This window comes from Sciurus carolinensis, chromosome 11 (genome assembly GCF_902686445.1).
Source record: "Sciurus carolinensis chromosome 11, mSciCar1.2, whole genome shotgun sequence".
Classification (NCBI taxonomy): domain Eukaryota; kingdom Metazoa; phylum Chordata; class Mammalia; order Rodentia; family Sciuridae; genus Sciurus; species Sciurus carolinensis.
Window position 1 is genome coordinate 132,505,617 of NC_062223.1, and position 14,926 is coordinate 132,520,542.

The following is a 14,926-nucleotide window of genomic DNA, read 5'->3' on the forward strand; positions in this document are numbered from 1 at the left end:
CAGCTCCTAAATTAACCAGCCTTCCCTTTCTGCCTTACTCATGAACCACCTGCTGTTCTCCAAAGGGTTAGGTGACAGCTGTGCACACCCAGGAAAATAGATTTCCCGCCTCATTGTGATATTGCTTTAGGAGGCTCTGTGCTATAGTCTGCAGCATTGGTGTGCAGGGGATTTGACAATATGCATTCTGACAAACAGAATCAGTCCTCACCCATGCCGAGTCTTTTTCTCATGCATTCTTGTCCATCCACTGATGCTCCCAATTGTGAGTGATTATGTGTGGCTGTTTTGTATGTGCATTATGAAAGGCACTGGGGAAAAAAAGGACAGAAAAAATAATGGTAGAAAGACAGACAATCATACACAGTGGATAAGTGCTCAAACAATTGTGAGCCAGGAAATGCTATGACTATGTATATAAGGGTGACCACATCTGTTGATACCGTCATCCATCCGTTCATTCATTCATTTGTCCATTCAGTTAATTTAAATAATTCTGGTTTCTTCCCGGGTGTCAGGCATTGTGCTGGATTGGGGGTGCATATAGCAATGACTGTTCTCATTGTGGTGTTTAGAATGGGAGGAAGAAGGAGGAATAGGCTAACCCAGTTCAGAGGACTGAGTCACACCACTAATTGGAAGATCTTTAGAAGAGAAGGGCCTGAGAGTGAGCAATCAGAGGTTAACAAGTCCTATTTATTGAAAATGTACTGTCTGCCAAGCAACTTCTATGTTACCCCTTTAATTCATGCTCAATTCAGGAGCTAGGCATGGTTATTACCCTCATTTTACATATAAGAAGACTGAGGCACAGAGAGGTTAAATAACTTGCACAATGTCACAGAACTAGTAACTCAAACAGCCAGACTTTGAATCCTGGTGGGCCAATCTGGAGACTGTGTTTTTAAAGTCAGTTCCATACCAGGAGAGTATGAAATGAGACTTTATAGTTCAAAGGAATGGGACAGTCACAGAGTCACTAAACACCAGTGAAAGATGGACCCTAAAAACCACTCACTTGTCTCAAAATTAAGAAAGTGAAGACCAGCCTCAAATCTTTCAACGTTCAAAAATGAAATTCTCCCATGTGCTTCCTTACCTGTTGTAAACAAAAGAATAATAAGAATTTCCAGAATCTACAAAAATTGTCTTTACATTTGACTACTGTCCAAAAACTGATTGCAACCCTCAATCCAGCAAACCAGCTAGCAGATTTAATCCGTGACCCTCAAACATACCACTTATTCTCGTAAGGCTGGGTTCCCTCAAGCAATTACTCCATCAATTTGGGGCTGTATTAGTTTATACTACTGGCAGGGTAGAGTCTAACACATGTCACATCATTTGACATATATGCATTGTTTCTTCAGGAAATGACACTTCAAGTGTCAGGGAGACATTTTGCAGTATGTGTCTGTTGTGTGTGTGTGGTGTGTGTGTGGTGTGTGTGGTGTGTGTGTGTGTGTGTGTGTGTGTGTGTTTCCATGGTTTTACAAAAGGTTCCTCTGCAACAGGAACTTAATAAGTGCTTACTGAATGAACAAAGGGCCCATGTACCTCGAAGGACATTCATAGGCAATTTAATAGCATTCCTTCTGAAAATACAGTTGCTTCTGGACCAGATCCCTGAAACAGAGCACCAGCTGCTCAGTGATGCAGCACTGTTCTGGGAGAGAGAGAAGTGAAGAATTCAGTCTCTCTAAAATAGATGATAGAAGATAAAGAGTTATGGTTCCACTGCCTGGTCAAGGTAGAATGAGGTTTCACAGCTAGATAACTATACCTGTGAATTGGTTCCTAACACCTTCTTGCCTCTGCCCAATCAGGATATTCTCTATAATCAGGTACCACATTGGGAGAACTGTGTACATCCAGTGATGCCTGCATTCTCTCGCATGTTAGAGACATTTACCCTGAACTTTTCTAAATTAGCTGAAAGACATGCACAAGACTACTTGCTAGCAGACAGCTTCATAAAGGTTAGACAGCCTGCTAAGGCTTCTTTTTAAAGTAACTTGCAAATTAGGACATAGTAATGGCTCAATAGCCAACTGCTTCAGTTGGTCACCTATAGCCAAGTGAGAGGTGAACCAAATTCCTGTCTTCAGGAGTTTCTCCTTTAATACAAGGTTGTAAGATGCTCACCTGAAAGGGTGTTATATGAAAGAAAGACAGCACCATTTTGCTCCCATAGGATGTGACCAGGCCCTGTGTTTTCTACATCTTCCTCCCTCTGGAGACACCAGCCTGAGAGATGGTCAGAAGATGCATATGAGAATCTGTCCTCTTTTTGGTTCTTGATTTGTTCTGTGTTTTCAAGGGACTTATTTAGACTCTCTTATTAGACTCTCTGGGAAAACTAGGAGCAGAACATTATACCTACTTTGTACCTGATCAATACCTTTGAAAATTTTCCAAAACTGTAAATGCTTAATTAAGTTCCTTGGAAGGAGGCAGTGTATATGTGGATACAAGTAAGAAGCAGTAGTTCATATTTGACAGACTGAAAATGATGAATGACCAAATTTGCAAAGGAGCTAGTCCACTAAAGAATATCATATTTGAATGTCTTTACTGCCTGACATTTGGGTTGCACAGAGCTGCCTCCTGGTTCTTATATTCTGCTCTTGCATGTGTGAGCCATGGCCTCCCTCCCTTTGTCCTCTTATCCTTTGTCCTCTGCTAATAGACCTCAACACCAGGACAATTTCACCTAACACTAGAAAGCATTGTATGCATTCATGTTGGCGGACCACAACACAACTCCATGCATTTACCAGCTACCAAACCACCCACATACTTCTTCATCTAATTCACTGGCATTTGGGGTTCTGTGCAGTACAGGCTTTGAGGTCCCCACACAGTGGTCTACTCTTCCTTCCCCTTTGCATTCTTTCCTGTCTGTCTTATGGTCCATAGCATTTTAATGCCAGAAGGGGAAATCTGCAGAATTAAAAAAAATTTTGCTTAATAGCAGTCTCCTCCCAGAGATGTAAATATTCATAAACATATCAACTCTTCCAGACCCATCACGAATAGAACTGCCAACGACACCCCTGCTGCCTTAGGCGTTGTTCTAATAAGTTAGGAGCAGGAGAGTGGAAGGGGATATTTTTAACTTTAGATTTTTTTTTTTTCAAAAGCCATTTTAAAGTGCCCCGCTGGGAGCAGAGCTGGAAAGAAGCTGTTTTCTGGAAACCGAGAATGCTTCCAACAGAGTTGTAGGTCAGATCTGAAATGGTGATTGAGACAAGGTGATCATATCATGTATTTCCATAGCACAGGCCTCATGGAGGATGCTCAAGAGAACAAAACCTGATCACAGATTCACGTGGTCTAGTGTGAAAATGTGTGTCACCTTCTCAGCACACAGTGCTGCCTCGGTCTGAAGAGAACACGCACTCCCCGGGGAAACCCCAGAGAGCTGACAGGACAAGATAGAGCCATGAGTGTTCCTCTGAGTTTATTCTCACACTGGCAGATCTCTGTACAGAGATGCAACTCTGAATATAACTGAGACTCCGTTTCTATACTGGCATAGCCACAATTGCATTACCTGGGCACAAGTGCTTGATAAATATGTTTCCTTGATTTGGTGGTTATTTATTATTCAATAACTGTCCTATTAAACTAAAATTAATGGGGTATTTGGGACCCATCCCCGGATGCTTCTTTCACTTGCTACTGTCAAGGGAATTCTGCCAGATCTTTAATAACACCCAGCTCAGGGCTGTCACCACAGCCCACATGAACTTCAATCGGGGGCCCTGGGCGTGTCTTTCGCAGTTGTAAACAGAGCTGGGTGACTGCTGGCTGTGGATCCCAAGTCATCCATCACTCCTGCTGGACTCTACCACCCCAGACTTCATCTCTCTGCCCCTTCCTTCCTGAGCCCTCTCCTCAGGGAGTAACTTGAAAGATTACAGCTTGGAAGTAGACAGGGTGGGAAACCGAGAAGGGATTAGAGAGAAAATAGATTCATGAGAAGACAGATAACAGAGTTGTTGGGGCTCTGTTAATTAAAAAGCAGCAATTTGTCTGAATTCTGAATGTGAAGAATCCCCTGGGAGATATTAGCCTGGCTTCCTTTGAGAATTAGACGTGCTCAATTTCTGTGTTGGAACATGCTACAGCCAGAGGACTATGGGAGGGTGTCTACCCTATTTGTCCTTGTTCAGAAACCTGAATGTCCTTGGAGGACCAAGGCCACAGCGGCTGCTGCCCCAGAGACATTCACAGGGCTGAGGGCCCAGACTTCTGAAAGAGGTTAAGACTCACCTCTTCCTAAATATAATGTCCTGTTGCCTCCACAAAGGAGGCCAAATACTGCATGAGAACTTACTGAGATGTCCTCTAGGTCAGGTAGCCTCAGATGCTTTTCATAATTAACATTTTAATCCTTGCAGCAATCCTATAAGGCAGATGCTTTGTCTGTGCCCACTTTATCTGTCGGAAATTGAGACACAGGAGTGTATGGACTTGAGAGATGATGAAATTAAGTGTCAAACACAAGCAGAGTGACTCTGGAGTAGGTCTTATTAACCACTACATTCTACTACCCATCACAAGGACTATCTACTGCACTGAGGGATGTCTAAAACCCCATCAAAGGATATTGCCAGAACAGACCACTTAGAGTCAGAAACTGCAAACTCCAAACAGAAAGTACCCCCTAGATAAAGAGCAGCTCTCAGTTTATTGCAGGTTAATTAATCTTGTGACTTTGTGTTGCCTTGAAAGGGAATGAAAGTCCACTTTTTGTCTGTGGCATTTACTTATTTGGAAATAAAACAAATCGTTTTTCTTATGGGCTCATCACCCCGACCAACAAGATTTCCCAGAACAAAGAACTACACAGTGCCTCAGAGTTGAGGCCAAGATATGTTTTGCTGTGGTACCCCAGGGAGACATTGCCTTTCAAGCTTAATTCCTCCTGGGTTACTCTGGACCATGGCTCTTTAAAGATGTTTAGGACACATTCCCCAGGTTGGCCAGCATATATAATGTGTATTTTGACCAACAAGGGACAAGGAAGCTAATACTATTAATGAACATAATAGTTTTAAATGCTAGATGATATCACCTTGCAGAACTCAGTAACAGAAAAATGATCCACATTGACTTAGGATTCACATATTCATAAAGCATTAATACTTATACAGAGATATTTATGGAAAACCTGCTATGTGACAGACTTTATTCTGAGTACCCTGGATATAATAGTAAAGGGCACAGACAGAAATTCCTGTCTTTGTGGGACTCCTATTTAAGTGGTTTTCCTTTGAATAAGGAACTTCCTGTGAGCATAACATTGTATTCTATGTGATTTTTAAGTGTCCAAGATGACCAATTACATAGAATATAACTTGTGCATGGGTATATTAGCTCTTCATCACTATGCCCCAAATACCTCACATAAACAACTTAAAGGAGGAAGACTACTCAGGCTCATGATTTCAGAAGTTTTAGTCTGTGGCTGACTGACTTTGAGGTAGAAACACACATGGCAGATGGGTGTAGTTGAAGGAAAACTGTGCAACTTGTGACATCTGGGAAACAGAGAGGGAGAGAGCTAAAGAAAGAGAGACAGCAACAGAGACAGAGAGAGAAACAGAGAGGAAGTCGTTGGGGACAAGATATAATCCCCGAAAGCACATGCCTAGAGACCTATTCCCTTACTCCCATTTTCTATACTTTATGAATCCTTCAATAATTAATCCATCCCTAAGGTCAGAACTCTTATGATCCAATCACTTTTCACAGGCCTCATTTCTGAACATGACTGCATTTGAGGACCAAGTTTGCAACACATGAGATTTTGGGAAACATAATAGATTCAAACCATAATAGTAGAAAAGAGAAGTCATTGCCATTGCCACTCTTTAGGTCATCTCCTAGAGCTTTAGAATACTCAGTAGTAACAGAAAATGTCACTAGGGGACACTGGACAAGCTGTATCTCATGCTGGGCAGTCTAGGGTGGTGGAGTGAACCCAGAACTGGAGTTAAAAGATCTGGACATGTCTGGTCTCCCACATAGTAACCATGTGACTTTTAGCAAGTGGCTGAACTTTTATGACCCTCAACATATTTCCCTGTAAAATAAGAGAGAATAATACCCAGTGCACCAATTTGAAAATCTTATATAAAACTTAAAGCAAAATCACAAAAAATAGAAGTATATTGGACATGGGAAAATGTTTGGGATCTGTGATACTACATGGAAATGTGGATGTGTTAATATCAATAAAGTAATGGGTGTGTAAGTATGATACATATAGGCAGTTTTATAAACTGATCTGCTACCTCGTCAATGAGGTTAGAGTCCTTGTAGAAACCAGTTACACTCCTGTTCTTTGCTCTCCATCAGTGAGTGTTTTTTGATCTATCAGCTTGGCCAGGCTGAGGGACAGTCCCCAGAGTTCCCCTCCTAACAGTCTTTGCATGTAGCTGGGGAAAAGGAAGAACCACTCAGTATAACTGGAAGACAGAACTGAAGTTCCCATTGTGTAGCACATAATCAGCCCTCTTTCACAGATTTTTTTCCTGTGGTTTTAGTTATCTGTGGTCAATCGCGGTACAAAAGTAGTAAGTGAAAAATTCCTGAAAAAAATACAAACAATTCATACATTTTAAATTGAATGCCTTTCTCAGTGGCATGATGGAATCATTCACCATCCTGCTCCATCCTACCCCCAAAATGTGAATCATCTATTGATCCAGTGTATCCACACTATATATGCTACTACCTGTTAGACACTTAGGAGTCATCTCAGTTGTTAGAGAGACTTTTGTGGCATTGTTTATGCTAAAATAACACTTATGTATTAGCCTAACAATATGTCACAGTGTCTGTGACATTTATTTCACTTCCTCTCATCGCTTGGCCATTGTATTATGATCATCAAAAAGGTGAGTAAAGCACAAGAAGATGTGTGTGTGTGTGTGTGTGTGTGTGTGTGTGTGTGTGTGTGTAGAGAGATAGGGAGAGAGGGAAAGAGAGAGCGAGAGAGAGATGAATATATTGTTATGTGTTATGTGATGATTGTTCTATTTTGTCATCATGGCTGTTAATGTTTTACTCCGCCTGATTTTGTGTGTGTGTGTGTGCGCACTGCTGGACATTGAACCCAGGGCCTTGTGCATGCCAGGCAAGCACCCTACCAACTGAACTAAATCCCCAGTCCCTCTGCCTGATTTTTGTTGTTAATCTCTTACTGCACTTAATATGTAAATTAAATTTCATTATAGGTATGTGAATATAGGAAATATACCATATTTAGGGCTTAGTACTCTCCTTGGATGATGTTGGCATCTTCTAGGGGCCCTTGGGACGTATCCCCTACAGATGAGGTACAGTACTGTACATGCATCTTCTCCCAGTTATTTAGTCAAACAATAATTGAGGTACTACTGTAAAGGGAATTTAAGGATATAATTGAAGTCCTTATTCAGTTGATGTTAAGTTAATCAAGAGGGAGATTATTCTAGGTTGACTTGCCTTAACCAGCTAGAAGGTTCTAAAAGAGAACTTGCTTGATCTTTCCTGGGGAAGGGATTCCAAGCAGTCCAGGGACCAGTGACTGCTCCTCTTTCTCCAGATGGTTCTTCATGTTTGCCTCCCTTATATGCAAGCTTTAGCAGACACCTATGGAATTCTAATTTGTTCAAGATCTTTTCTTCCTGATTTCCCACCCTAAGAATTATAGATGTGGTTAACCATCATCCTCAATGGGGTGAACTATCTCCAGAAAAACCCTAAATTCATTTGTATATGTATATATTTCCTCCTATCTGTGTTACTCACACTGAACCCTGGTTTCTAGTGTTTTGTTTTTTTTTTTTTTTTTGTAATGGTATTATTATCCTTACCCATGGGTGCTCTTATGCTTAAAGTAGTTGGCCTCAGTTTCCAAGTACACTTGGGAGACACAAGCCTCTGGCACATTCCATTCCAGGGTAATGAGCTGAATAACTAAGCCAATTTTTAATGTAAGAATTAATAAAGCATAACAAGATGGAACCCAGCGATGACTTGCTTTGGAGTCTTTGTTTCCAACCTCTATCATGTGCGACAATTCCATGGCTTCACAATTTCCTGGATATTCCTTTCTTAGGATTTTCAGTGACAACCTAGGCGGTCCACCAGCATTTTTTCCCCAGTACAGTTTGTCCTGAGCAATCAAGATAGATGGCCAGCTCAGGTAAGTTTGTGCAACAATCTCAAGAAAAGAAACACTAAATCAATCTATTGGGGAAATATTAATGCTCTCATTAGGAGGCTTAATTATTCACATCAGCCTCTGTTTTTTTTCCATGACATTAATTCCATTTCTGACTTCAGAGCAATTGCTCTGCTCAAACTTGCAAGACACCCAACAGGTGTTCTCAGTTCCCAGAATGTTAAAATATTTTGCATAACAGCCAGGAGAGATCTATTGCAGAGCCAGCTTTCCCTCCTCCTGTTCCTCTTCTCCCTCCTACACATACACACACACACACACACACACACACACACACTTGCCACAGCTCATCTCTGAATGTGGACCAAAGCTCAACTTCTCCCACGTGCACTCAGAAATACATTCCCATTATTTTGCCACTCAAACTAATAACAATGGAAACAAACCTACATATATTGATGTCTATGTGCCAAGCACTGTTTTAAATACTTTAAATATATCAGCCAATGTCTAGTATCTGTGAGGTAGTAGCATTTTATTATCCATATTTTACCAGTAAGGGAACTGAGACACGGGTGATTAACATCTCGCCTGAAGTTCCCTAACTGGAAAACGAGGAGTGAAGGAGTTAGGGTTTGAATGGAAGCTGTCTAGCCCTAGAAAGCATCCTTTTAATCTTCTGAATAATGTGCCACTCCCTGTACAGGATGATTATCACATTATACTTCACATGTATGCACCTCCCCATATATAAGGTTTTGCTATGTTGAAAAACATCCCTCCATCTCCTCTTGCCTGCTCCTCTGCCTCCCTCTCTCTGCTAGCAGCATACAGCCATCTCTTAATGACTATGCATCAAGTTTATGCAGGACAAGATCAGCCTTCTGGATTTTTCATTATAAACCTCCTTCCACAATCATTGCACAGAACGCAAACTTTTTGTGCCATCCAAGGCCCTTCAGCATCCCACACTGACATTGCACACCAGAGAGGCAACATTTCAAATCATCTTCAAGGAGAGTGGGAGCTCTTCTCTCCACCCACCAGAACCAGTGTTTTCCAGATGGATAGTTCTGCCACAGGCACTGCGACACAGAAGCAAATACACCCCAAACAGCTTTTTGTCATGTACTTGTCTTTCCCTAGAGCTCTGCCTCACCTGATAGAGTCAGTGGGGAGGAGATAAACCCCCAGGGGTTAAACAAAGCAAAGCTTCCTTAGAATTTGAGGGGATTTTGATTCTGACTAAGCCACCAGGTTCATACCCTCAGGGGACATCACAGAGAGAGTTGGAGTTTTAATACTAAGGCAGTTTTCTCCCCTTTGAATAAAATAACGTCAAAAACCCTGTTCTGATGAGTAGGAGATTAATCAAATGCACTGTTTCCAAATAAACTGAGGGTTAGGGAGAACTGGAAAAACTACAGGTAGGAAAAATCATAATGAGTTTTTCAAAGGCAATGAAGAGCTCTCCAGCTAAAATTAAAATTCTGAGTAAATCAAGTTAAATAGGCCAGCATTATAGAGGGATCACTGGAGGTCACTCATTTATTGAATAAATATGTTTTTTTCAACCTGATCCTCCACTGTGCCAGGCACTATTCTAGGGACTTAGAGACTCTGTCTTATGGAACTTGTATTCTGATAGATTGCAAGGAAGCCCACCATAACACTAGGTGCAAGAACCAACATCCCAGTGATTCATGATTTAGTGGACATCTACCTTTTTGCCTATTAAGTATGCCTTCTTTTGTTAATAGCACCCAGATATTTCCTTTGGAAAGCAACTTCTATATCATTATTGATCCTTTTGGCTCTGAAGACAGGAATGTGGCCCTGGTTCAATGAGACCATCATGTGCCCCTGGGGATGATGATTGATGCAGAGATGAGCAGGTGGCCAAAGTCAAGCAATCAGAGCTACCCAGCCACTTGGGACTTCCAAGATTTTCAGTCTGGGATGTAAGCCATGAGCTGTTAGAGATGGCCATGTGGGGAACAATTCCTGAGAATAAAAGCAGCAGAGTGGAAAGCAGAGCTCCGTGGTCTAGAGATACAGAAAATCCTAATTACACTGGTCAAGCCCCTGAATCCAGTTACACTGAATCACATCTACTTTGGAATTTTTGTGATACATGAATTAAACCTTCCTCTCTGTTCATGCCCTGCAGTGAGTCAGTTTGACTTTGGATTCTATCCCTTGCAATCAATATAGGTCTTGACTAAGTAGAGTTAAGAACTTCATTCATTTTCAACTAGACTTTTAAAGGGAACATATTTATCTGCTGTGTTTTAGAGACTAATTTAGAGCCAGACACCTTGAGGCTGGGATCCCATTTCATTGCTTAACAAATTCAGGGTCCTGGTTCCTTGTTTTTCTCACCTTTAAAATTTAGGCAATAATACCAGAGCTTTCTTTATATGTTTGCTGGAAGATGTAATGGAATCAAGGATGGAGAGTGCTTGGCACTGTGTCTGGCACGTGATAAGTACTCAATAAACGGCAGTGAGTGTCATTCTGATGATAATGGTTATTATCATAATCATCACTATAAACATCCCAAACCCTCTCTTGGCTCCCTGCCCTCCAGTCCCTGATAACTTTCACAGTCAAACTCTTTTTAAAAGATCAGGTATTCTTTTTGTTTTGCTCATTTTACGTTCTATCCCCTGATTTCTACCCACTCCAATCAGGCTTTGTTCTCATTATGCTATTGAAATTGCTATTGTCAAGATTGCCGATGAACTTCATCTTGCCAAAAACAATGATTAAATTTCCTTTCATTTTCCTCAGTCCTTTGGTGGCATTTATCACAATGGACACATTCCTGCTCTTGAAGTTTTGCCCGCACTTAGTTTCTGGGACACTGAATACTTGGTTTACTCTACCTTATTAATTTCCTCTATCTTGGCCTTTTCTGGCTCCTCCTGTTCATGATCATTTCTCTGTGCTCACTCCTGGTCATCTCACTTAGTCGACACCTAGGAAAACCACTCAGCATTAATGGCCTGGAAATGTATTCCTCCAGATTCTATACATCTAACCTTGCATATGAGAACCTCCCAAGGATCGTCGCTGAAGCCCTTAAATAAGCATAACATGAATAAAACTGACTGGTGACTTCACTGTCCCTCTTCTCCCCTGAAATCCTCATGGGGTCTCCATCCTGGTAACTAGTTTCATGTTCTGACTGTCTCAGCCCTAACACTAGATGTCAGCTTTGACTTGACTCTTTTCTGGGGACTCCAACGAATCCATTAGCAGCTACTGTAGACTCTGACTTCAGATTTGTTCTGATTCCATCTCATTTGCTTCACCTTTCCATGTAGAATCCAAACACATGATCGCAACAACAATGCCTTACACTGATAAATTTGCTCACACCTCTGCTGCCACAAAACCCCACAGCTTCCCAGTGCATCTTTGATAAAATCCTGTGATGTTGATGTTGTATGTGGCATTCACTTCCTCCTTGGACCACCACTCATAACTTTCTGCCCGCCTGCTTCTTCCCCATCACACTGCAGACACACTGTGTATCCCGGGAACTCTTACACATACCACACTGGGCTCCCTGACCGCTTATCATCATTTAGTTCTTTTTCTAAATGTTACCTCTTCACGGAGGACTTGACTGGCCATGGCTACCAAAGAAGTTTCTCACCCCCATTCACTCTGTCTCCCTTGTATTCTGCCTTATTTTCTTCATATTTCTTCTTTGTTTTTGCCTGTTGCCTGCTTTCCCTACTTGGATACTCTACCACACAAGTATTGATGAATGACTTACACGGATTTAAAATAAACAGGCAAAAACTGTTCCAGATTAACAGAATAGGCAGAATTTCTAGGCTTCTCCTATGATACCTTGGAGAGTCTAACTGCCTCCTTCCAGCCTACTCTGTGAATTTGGGATTAAGGAATATGCTTCCAAGTGTGAAACTTACCCAATGAGGAGGCCACCTCTGTTATACAATCCCATCTCTTTCATAAAAGAAATAACAATAATTTAAAATGGCATTTAAACAACTTAATAAGCCCAATTGTCATGGATTAGGAGAAACAAACAAACTGAGAGGTGCAGGACCCAGAGAATGAGTCATGAATAATTTTTATTCTATATGTGGCATTTACTAAAATGTCACACTGGTCATTCCTGAATGTCAGACATAAAATTGATTGTAATTTCACAAATTACCTTGTGGCCCTAATAGGAAAAAAATGGGTGATTGAGACAGGCATAGTGAACATGAGTACAGAATGATTAGCTGCATAAACATCTAAATCAATGCTTGTTTAGAGTCCCTGGGGAATTGGAAATCAATAGGGTGAGCCAGACCAATGCTAAATCTCTCCCAAGATTGAGTAAATCTCACAGTTGAATGTCTCATTCCATGAAAATAAAAACAAACCAGAACATACTAAAGAATAAATCTATTATGAAATTAACTAGTTATTTCAGAGTCCCCAAATATTAAATGTCCAGGGGAAAAGTTTCTTCTTCCAGTTGGTGTAATTTTTCTCTAAATTGAGTTTAACTGGACTTTATCCTACAACTAAGATGTTACCACCTGATTAATTCAACCTGATTCTAATAACGTCTAAGCTCTGCCAGTCCCCAAGCACATATAATATTCAGATGATTTTACATTAATTTTTAAATGTTATCTATGGATTTGTAAGTGAAAAAAAATCTCATTCATGGGTGTTGTCTACTTCATAAAACAGATGACAACTCCTTCAGGGGAAAGGCATTAGATTACTCACTCTTTATTCTCCATCTTTAATTTTTCTTGACCACGATTCTATTACTTCTACGTAGCTAGTCAGAATCACATGTGAAGCACTTGTCCCCAGAATCTAACGGACTGTCTTTTATGAGATTGTCATTTGTGTAGATCACAAGTTGGCATGTTTGGATTCAGATTTGGGCAAGGTCAAAGGCAAGCTAAATTTGAAATAAACACACATACCTATGCGTGCTGGCTACTCCCTAACTACTTTCCAGATTTATTCTTCGCCTCTTTTGCCCTGTTCTACACCTTTGATGACTGATCTCTATAGGTCCCATCACCCAGGTTTCCCTGGCCTTGAATTTTAAGTTGAGTTTGGCAAATAGAATCCCCGAGAGACGGTGGGGTTGGGGGGGGGCACAAAGGAGTAAGGACTTATAACCCAGCTCCTGGCTCCTGCTGGGCAGTAGGTACCTCTTCTAACACTTTGGCACACATCTGCACTTATCCAGTGCTCTTCTCTTTGCCATTGTATGATAGACATGGTGACAATTCCCACTGTTACTGGCCACCATCATATGTTTCCTTCCTGAATTTTGTCCAAGACTCCATAATTGTCCTTTCACTATGTATTCTTCCATCAACTCCACTGGGGTTTCTACAGGGCTCTGTCAAGTCTTCTGTGCCCTTGTGTGCCCAATGAGGGTTATGCTCACTAACCAAAACTGTGTGAGCTCCTACCATGCATAAAACAATATTCTAGATGATTATAATATGTAAAGTTTATTAAAAACCTTACCTTCTTTAACACTGTATATCTATTTTCTTTAAAATGCATTATAACATACTCATTTTTTTTCTAGTGTATTATTGCCTTCCTACTGGACTAGTCATTCATTGAGTGCTAGGAGTGTGTCTGTTGTATTCAATATATTTCCAGCACCTGAATGGGAACTGTATCTGAGTTCACTTACATCTGTGAAATTTCTTGAAATTTAAACTGAGTAGTAAGGTCTATCTATCTGTCCTCTGTCTATCTATCTATTGGGTTAAAAATAGCATGAATAAAATTGCCAAAATATAGAGGAAAGGAAGGACTCAATTCTGACTTGTTCAGGTAGAATGAGGAAAGAGATCATAGAGAGGAGGTGAAATATGTCATCAGAGTGTAAAGACTGAGTAGAAGTTTCTATAAAGAAAGTGAATAAAAGAAAAGTGCTCTGATTAGAGGGAGCAGCCTGAAGGAGGGACATCAGAGATGGAGAGGACCCTGATGTTTTGGGGAGTGAACATCTTGATACACACTGAGACATGAGGATTCCTTTGAAGAGTAGAAGCAAGAAGGATATGAAAGGCAAGTCACATTGAGAATTCTGTCCACTCTTGACTCAGGGAAGCTCTTCTTGCCTCAATTTCTATCTTATGGTACAATTCCTAGGGTTTTTGCTTTTCAGAAAGAAGTTAGTCACCTTGGTATCTGGAAGGAATAACCCATCCCAGAAGCAACTGATTTACTAGTTAGCAATGACACCCAACCCCCTTGTTTGTGATTCTCCTTTGGGTTTCTGAGTATCACCCACCAGGGAACAGAAAATTTTTCATTTCTACTTTTGTCCAAGTTTATGTCAACTGCTGAGTGTCTATATATATAACCTAAGTATTTGAAAGATAAAAATAAAAATAATATGGCAAGATATCTTTACAGTCACTAGACAGATGTAACACTTGTGCTTTTGGAGACAAAAGCAGCTTACTGTTTAAGACACCCACAGTGTAGGTTCCAAGTTGGTCTCAGCCTTACTGACCTATGCTACCTCCACAGGAGTCCTAGATAAATCAGGAAATGAGAATTCCAAGGAAACTTTGCTATAATCTTTAGTCTCATGGTAATTTTTCAAGGCTCTTTATTTTTTTTGCCTTTCTTTTCCTCTCTGTCCTCCTCAGGTTTCACAGTTTCTAAGTACATTAGTTGATTTTTTCATCACCATATATCTGAGATAAAAAACTTATAAGG

At 40.7% G+C, this 14,926-nt stretch overlaps 1 protein-coding gene across 1 annotated transcript in view; it reads right to left on the reverse strand.

The window, feature by feature from the left end:
* Positions 1–14,926, reverse strand: part of Opcml (opioid binding protein/cell adhesion molecule like) — a 1,105,437-nt gene that overhangs the window by 626,818 nt on the left and 463,693 nt on the right. The window lies entirely within an intron of this gene.